Genomic DNA, 7536 nt, shown 5'->3' with positions numbered 1-7536 from the left:
AAGCTGTGACCTTGGGTATTTATATATACTTTTTGATGCCATTTCCTCATCTACCCCAAATGGGAAGAAGAGTGTCTATCTGACAAAGGAGGCTGTGAGGACTACAAGGACAAAACATGGGAAGTGCTTAGCAAGATGCCTGGCATGAAACATGGTATGGTGGCTTGGAGATATATGTACCCAAGAAAAACATATTCTTTTTTTTTTTTTAAAGATTTATTTATTTATTTAATTTCCCCCCCTCCCCTGGTTGTCTGTTCTCGGTGTCTATTTGCTGCGTCTTGTTTCTTTGTCCGCTTCTGTTGTCGTCAGCGGCACGGGAAGTGTGGGCGGCGCCATTCCTGGGCAGGCTGTTCTCTCTTTTCACGCTGGGCGGCTTTCCTCACGGGCGCACTCCTTGCGCGTGGGGCTGCCCCACGCGGGGGACACCCTTGCGTGGCGCGGCACTCCTTGCGCGCATCAGCACTGCGCATGGCCAGCGTTTGAACCGCGGACCTCCCATATGGTAGACGGACGCCCTAACCACTGGGCCAAAGTCCGTTTCCCAAAACATATTCTTAAACTTCATCCATTCCTGTGGCTGTGAACCCTTACAAATAGGACCTTTCGATGAGCTTCTTCGGTTAATGTGTGGCCCAACTGAATCAAGATAGGTCTTACCTGTACTACTAGGCATTATAGAGAAGGTCACAAAGAGAGAGAAAATCCAGAGGGAGCAGCCAGAAACTGAAAGCTGACACAACCTAGAAGAGAAAGGAGAAGACAGGAGAGGCCACCATGAGCATTGTCCTGTGATGGAAAAGCCCAGGACCATGGCTTCTGGGAGACAGCATTGCCTTGATGATGCCTTGATTTTGGACTTCTTCCATCCTCAAATCGGTGAGCAAAAAAAATTCCTGTTTAAACCAACCATTGCAAAGGTATTTGTTTTTGCAGCCAGGAAATTTGAATACATGCTCACGACAAGGTTAGTTTCTTTCTTTGTTCCTACCCTTGGCTCTTTCAGAAAGAAAGGGAGTATGGATTTGTAATTACCACCTTACAGTTATTCTCTGAGATAAGAAAAAAGTAGAAGAGAAATATCAGGAGAAAGTTGCCTTTTAAAGAGAGAATCATGCCAGCAGAGAAAAGTAAACAAAGGCCACAATTACAAAACCCCAGAGAGTACGTTATCTTTAAAGGCAACAGAGAAATAAAAGAAAAAATGAAAATGTGTCACAATGACAGAGGAAGTTGATGTTACCAAGACAGCTCACCCCAAATTGTGAAGGAATTGAAAAGAGTTAGGGAAAGGGACTAGAAGACAGAGGGCATGCTTTTTTCCCTTGAGCTGGGAAAGTGGAAGATCTAATCCAAGAGAAAAGGTTGGTTGTATCTGTAAAATCAACAAACAAAGCAACTTTTTTTTGCCCCCAAAAAATAAAAGGTAAAAAGAGAAGGGACATACTCAGCTAACATGGAGTTGAAGAATGTCAACCACCACACCAGGGAGCTAAGAGTGCCTACAACTGAAAGCAGGAGGATTGCATCCAGTATCCATGTGGAATCTAAGCCCCCTCTTGACATAGATGTGGAATGGACACAACCAAGCCAAGGTCCACAGGAAGGAGGAATACAGTAAGGATTAGAGTGGACTTAATGATATTCTATTCATGAACTATTGTGGTTAATAATCAAGAAAATGTGGCAATGGTGTGAAAAAGGGGCCATGGTGGCTGCTAGGTGCGGGGAGTGGGAGGAAGAGATGAGATGTGGAGGCGTTTTCAGGACTTGGTGGTGTCCTGGGTGGTGCTGCAGGGACAATTGCCGGACATTGTATGTCCTCACATGGCCCACTGGATGGAACGTGGGAGAGTGTGGGCTATGGTGTGGACCAGTGGCCATGGGGTGCAGCGGTGCCCAGAGATGTACTCACCAGATGCAATGGATGTGTCATGATGATGGGGGAGAGTGTTACTGTGGGGGGAGTGGTGGGGTGGGGGTGAATGGGGACCTCATAATTTTAATGTAATATTTTTAAAAAAATGAATAAATAAAATAAAATTAAAAAAAAAAAAAGAGAAGGGACAGTTAGGGTGCTCCTGCCTCACACAAGAACAAGTCATTGGTGAGACAATAACATGAGAGTACAGCCCTTTGCTGTTGCCAACCAGATAGCCCCCTCCTTGCTCACTGATATCATCTCTGAATGGATGCAAAAGCAAGAGTCAAAGGGAGCCTGGACTATTCCAGTTCTACCAAAACGGATAAGTCCAAATGTTGGCCCACGGAAAACCTAACAAGAAAACATTTTCATCTTTCTGAATGATGTGTTAAAAACATCTTGGACTTAAACACTGTAAATCCCAGACTTGGAATTTCACCTCTGGAGAAAAGTTCCACGTATGCAGTTCACCACTCAACAGAAGAATCCAATTCTCTATTGGGGCTAATTCAAACAAGGTCACCACCTCCTAAAAAGAAATTGAGAACAGCTGGTGCAGCACTCACCTCTGGCTAGGCCTGCTGACCTGTGACTGCTGGGGTCCAGAGAAACAGGACATGGTGAAGACATTCCTTCCTGACTATCCTGAGGCCCAAATCTGTAACGCAGAGGCCAGGGGGCAGTCCATCTCCTCCTCTTCTCCTGGGCTCTGGAGCCCTGAGTGAGCTGCCGTGACTGAAGGGCAAAGATCTCAAATAGTCAGCAAAGAGGCCCCAGGATACTGTCCATCCCTTGGTCCAGATGGCTAAAAGACAGCCAGCTCTAAATTAGTATCAGCCCCACTTTCCCCATTCCTTTTACTTAAATGAATATCATTTAAAATAGTTTCTTAAATGAGTCCTATATGGGAAAGATACATTAGGGCATGGTCAATAAAAGCATGGGCATGGCTGATGAGGGATCTGGTTCAAATGAGGTTTCATCAGTTACCAGCTTGTTATTATTAGCAAGCTACTTTACCTCTCTAGGTTTGTGTTTCTTTATTGGTGAAAGGGTGATAATGATACCTACACCTCAGAAAACTGTTGAGGATTAGATGAGATCATTCATGTATATCAGTTTTCTTTCAGCTTAATGCCTGTCACGTAAGTGCTCAATAAATAGTAGACGTTGAAGGTTATTTTTCTATCAATCTTGGATTTCACCTGAAATCAACTAATATTCCAAACTAAAATTTTTATAAAATTTCAAAAGGCAGCAGAGGTTTAACTACAACCTCAGTTGGTAATGTGGATGAATCTCACATAATGTTGGGCAAAAAACCCAGAGACAAAAGAGTACATACTCATCATTTAATCTATCTAAAGTTCAAGACAGGCAAAACGAATCCATGGTGTTAAGAAGTCAAGTTAGTTGTTACCTTTTTATAGGGGAAGATGGTGGTTGTGGTGGGCATGATTGGCAGAGAGCAAGGAGTGGAGTAATACTGTTTCTTTACTGGGAACTGGTTACATGGTGAGTTTACTTGAAAACTCACTGAGCTATGTACTTATGCTGGGTGCACTTTTCTAGATGTGTATTATACGTGACAGTTTGAAGCTGATGTACCCCAGAAAATTATGTTCTAAAAGTTCATCTATTCCTGCGGGTGGAGGCAGGACTTGTACTTAAATTAAGGCATGGCTCAGGCTGGGTCTTAATTCTCTTACTGGAGTCCTTTATAAGCAGGACAAATACAGAGAGAGAGAAGGCCACAGAAGCAGAGAGAAAGCCATGAAAGCCAGAACCCGAGAGCAAGAAAACCCAAAAGAGAAGGGAGAGACCAGGAGACATTGCCATGTGCCTTGCCATGTAACAGACATTTTCATGGCCTCAGAAGTGTAAACTTGTAAGCTTATAAATCCCCATTGTAAAAGCCAACCCACTTTTGGTATATTGCTTCCAGCAGCCTAGCAGACTAAAATATTACACTTCATTGTAAAGTTCATTAAATAAAGTTTGAAAAGATGAAGTCCTCATTTTTCCCCTCATAAACTATAGGAATCGTGCTCCTTCCATTCATTCATTCATTCCACAAATGTTTATTGAGCACCTACTTTATGTGGGCACTGTTTTGTGATGTGGGATACATTGGTAAAAAAGATAGAAATTCTGTTCTCAGCTATGAAGGAATCTTTCCTATTCTGCAGAAGTGGCAGCCTAGGAGAGTGGGGCCAAAAATCCTGCCTAAAAATTCTGTTTATTAAGTTTCAGTTTCCTCATCAGGCAAATGGACTTATGTATATCTGCCTATATTACAGAGTTTATTTATACATTCTAAACCCTACCAGGAAAAGAGAATAACTTCCCTGGGATATCATAAAGTACATACTTGTAAACAATGTCTTCCAGGATGTCCTCACAAATGTTTCTCAACTTCCAAAATAGCCTCTATGAGCCCCTTAGTTTGCTTTCTCGTGGGAGTTTCTAGTTACATCCATGATTTGTAACTTTCGGAAATAAGAGGTAGTACCTAAGAGTAACTTCAGTGAAAGGGCATTTAGAAATATTCCAATTTCCTTCAATACCCCCAAAGGTACTAAAAAACAAAAAAACAAAAAAACGATTAAACTTCAGTTGAAACTGTGGTAGCTTTGCAAACACAGACTTGAAGAAAAGTCAACCCCTTTGTTCCACCTTCCAAACACATTACCCTCCCCAGAGCTCTTCCAATATTTTTTCATTTATTTATACCTTCAACAAATATTTATTGAATACTGACCACATGCCAGGCACTGTTTTAGATGCCGGAGATAGAATTGATTGTTTCACAGCTTTTTTTCCTTTTTAGTTTTTAAATTTTGGGGGAAAAAACTGTTTTCAATGATTAAAAAAAAAAAAAAAGAGAAAAAAATCCTTGTGATCATTGGGATAGTTACATAATAATGGACAAAGGAATTCTGGAGCTAGTACCTAAAATCAATCTCTGTGGTGCTACAGAGCAATCAGCTGTACGTGGCAAAGCAAAAGTGTCATTTTTCATGGTAAAATTTCAAAATAGTGGCCCTAGATGACCTTCAGTGCCAACTCAGCTGAGCATCAATACCACCACGTTAGGCTGTGATGGCTAATTTCAGTTGTCAGTCACCAGGTTATGGCGTCCATTGTTTGGTCAAGCAAACACTGGCCTTGTTACTACGAGGATATTTCACAGATGGACTTAAATTCATAGTCATTTGATTGCATTCACAGCTGATTCACAGCTGTGATAACAGCTGATCACAATGAAGGAGATTGCTGCCAGCAATGAGTAAAGTCTCCTCATCCAATCAGTGGAGGCTTGAAATAGAGAACTAAGGGTTTCATCAATCAGAAGGAAGAATTTTCTCTCTACTTCTGCCAGCCCACTTTTCTTGGGGAATTCAACGTCACTTTCATTAGAGTTTCCAACTGGTGGCCTGCCCTATGGAATTCAGACTTGCCAATCCCTACTGACATGTGTGTCAATTCCTATAATAAATCTTTTAATATTACTGATTCCGATTTCTCTGGAAAAACACTTTCTAATACAAACACGGAGAGGACTGAAAGTAAAGATAAATATGACACCGGCTCAGCTTCTACAGGCTTCCTTTTAAATATAACTGCAGGTGGAGAATATCACAGTCAAGGAGCTCTCAGGGTCTTATGTATAGTGATAGCACCAATGGCCAGTTCTAGTTCTAGTCTTTCAGGTCAAGGCACAACCTTTCTTTCCAAAGACTAGGCTTGCAGCTCCCAGGTAGGCAGTGATAAGATTTAAATATTTTGCACTTATGAAGTTCCCAAGCTAGAGTCTGGGTAAGGATATTAATAATCACTAGCATTTATGGCCAAAAATTGATTTAATGTATCTAATGCATGCATTAACTCAAGCCTCACTAACTACTATTTAAGGGAATTAGGATTGTTATCTGCCTTTTATAGTTGAGGAACCTGAGACACAGAATTTAAATAATTTTCTCAAAGTTACAAAGTTAATAAAAGGCTCCAGAGCTTGTTGTCTTAAACCACCAGGAAGGAAGGAGGGCAGATACGGAGGGATTCTGGCTTATCTGGGCATTTTAGTCTTGGGTTGACCAATCAGAATAGAATGTTCACTCTAATGGCATGTCTAGCAGATCAGCCTTAAGCTCAGTTGTCCAATTTGTAAGAGTTCCCAGGTAACAACATGAATATTAGCTCTGTTCAGGCCAGTCAGCGGAGTCCTGTGGATCACTGGCCAAGACATACTGCTCACAATTTCTGTGCTTCCTGGCAATGGGTTCACTCAGAAAGGGTGAGTAGAAAGCAAAGACAAAAATGGCTTCAGATCAAAACGGCTTAGGATGGTGGGTATAAATCACGTAGCTATTATGATTCTCCTTATCTGGTCGTGCCCGTACTTCCCCATGGCCCTTTGAAAAATGTCAGTGGAAAACATCACCCCATGATGTTACAATACCTGGGATCCCACTGTCTTTAGCGCTTCCAGCTCTGAATGACAAAAGCAAAGCAGTGTGGGTGTGGGTGGGTGAGTACCTGGTTCTGAGCACACAGCAGCAGCTGGTGATGTCACAGAGCCTCGCCCACCCCTTGGAATATTAAACAGCAGTGCATGACTCACTCTCACCCTAGCCATTCATAACCAGAAATTTAGAAGAGGGAAAACCCCGTAGGCCTGCACAGAATGACACTCTCCAACAGAAGACCGAAAGAAGCATATCCCGGAAGCCTCTAGCTAAATCTAACCTTGAGATCTTTCAGAGAAAAGTGGGCTGTTCAGCTTTTCTGAGTCACTATTAGTGTGAACCATCTGGAAACAGAAAGAATGACTCAAGAGAGCGCTACCTATCCTGGAAATGGGTCAAAGCGGGGAGTGAGGGGCGGAGGAGATGGTGATTTGGGGGTGAGCTTGAGTGAGGGAGGAAGAGATGAAAAGTATGTTTCCTAAAGTTGATATTCTTTCAGTTATTTAATGGAAGGGCAGTGCTCTCAGAAGGCTAGAGACTCAGAAGTGGCTGAGTTCCATCTACCCAAGAGTTTCAGGGACTGAGGCCAGCAAGGAACATACTCGCCCTCACATTCCAGTGTGTATAACATTTACATTTGAAAATCAGGAAGCGAAAAATGAACAGGGCTAGTCAAGGAAACTCCTCTACCTACTATTCCTCTATCTGGCATACCTGGACTCAATATAGCAATCATGGCTGCCAGGATTAATGAGGAAACTGGGGAAGGGGAGAGAAACTGGATTAGGAAGACAGGAATTTAAAATAAAAAAAAATCATACTTGTTATTGTGTTAATTAGTGTCTCTTGAGACCTGAGGAGAAGAAAATACAGTCTGCTGCATGGGTCCAAGTGCCTTATCTCAAAAGAAAGACCATAAGCTTTGCAGTCAGACAGACCTGGGTTCAAATTCTGGTTCTGCACGGCTGAACTTGGACAACTGATGTCACATTTCTGAGCCTCAGTTCCCTCAGTCTGAAAATCAGGAATAATGATGATCTTGCAGATCTGTTAGCAGAACTAAATGGGATGGTGTATGTGAAGTGTGTGACACAGTAAGAGAAACTCTTGTTTGAGAAAGGAGATGCTTCTTTCCAACACTAA

The 7536-nt window shown here is 42.2% G+C and overlaps 1 long non-coding RNA gene across 1 annotated transcript; it reads right to left on the bottom strand.

Moving 5' to 3' along the window:
• Positions 1–242: 242 nt before the first annotated feature.
• LOC131278043 (uncharacterized) lies at positions 243–4477 on the bottom strand. Its single transcript, XR_009185163.2, has 3 exons — positions 4296–4477; positions 2491–2659; positions 243–743 (listed from the first exon to the last, which is right to left on the bottom strand). It is a non-coding gene; the product is annotated as an uncharacterized lncRNA (long non-coding RNA).
• Between the last annotated feature and the right edge of the window lie 3059 nt (positions 4478–7536).

This window comes from Dasypus novemcinctus, chromosome 1 (assembly GCF_030445035.2).
Source record: "Dasypus novemcinctus isolate mDasNov1 chromosome 1, mDasNov1.1.hap2, whole genome shotgun sequence".
Taxonomy (NCBI): Eukaryota; Metazoa; Chordata; class Mammalia; order Cingulata; family Dasypodidae; genus Dasypus; species Dasypus novemcinctus.
This window is presented reverse-complemented; position numbering and strand designations above follow the sequence as displayed.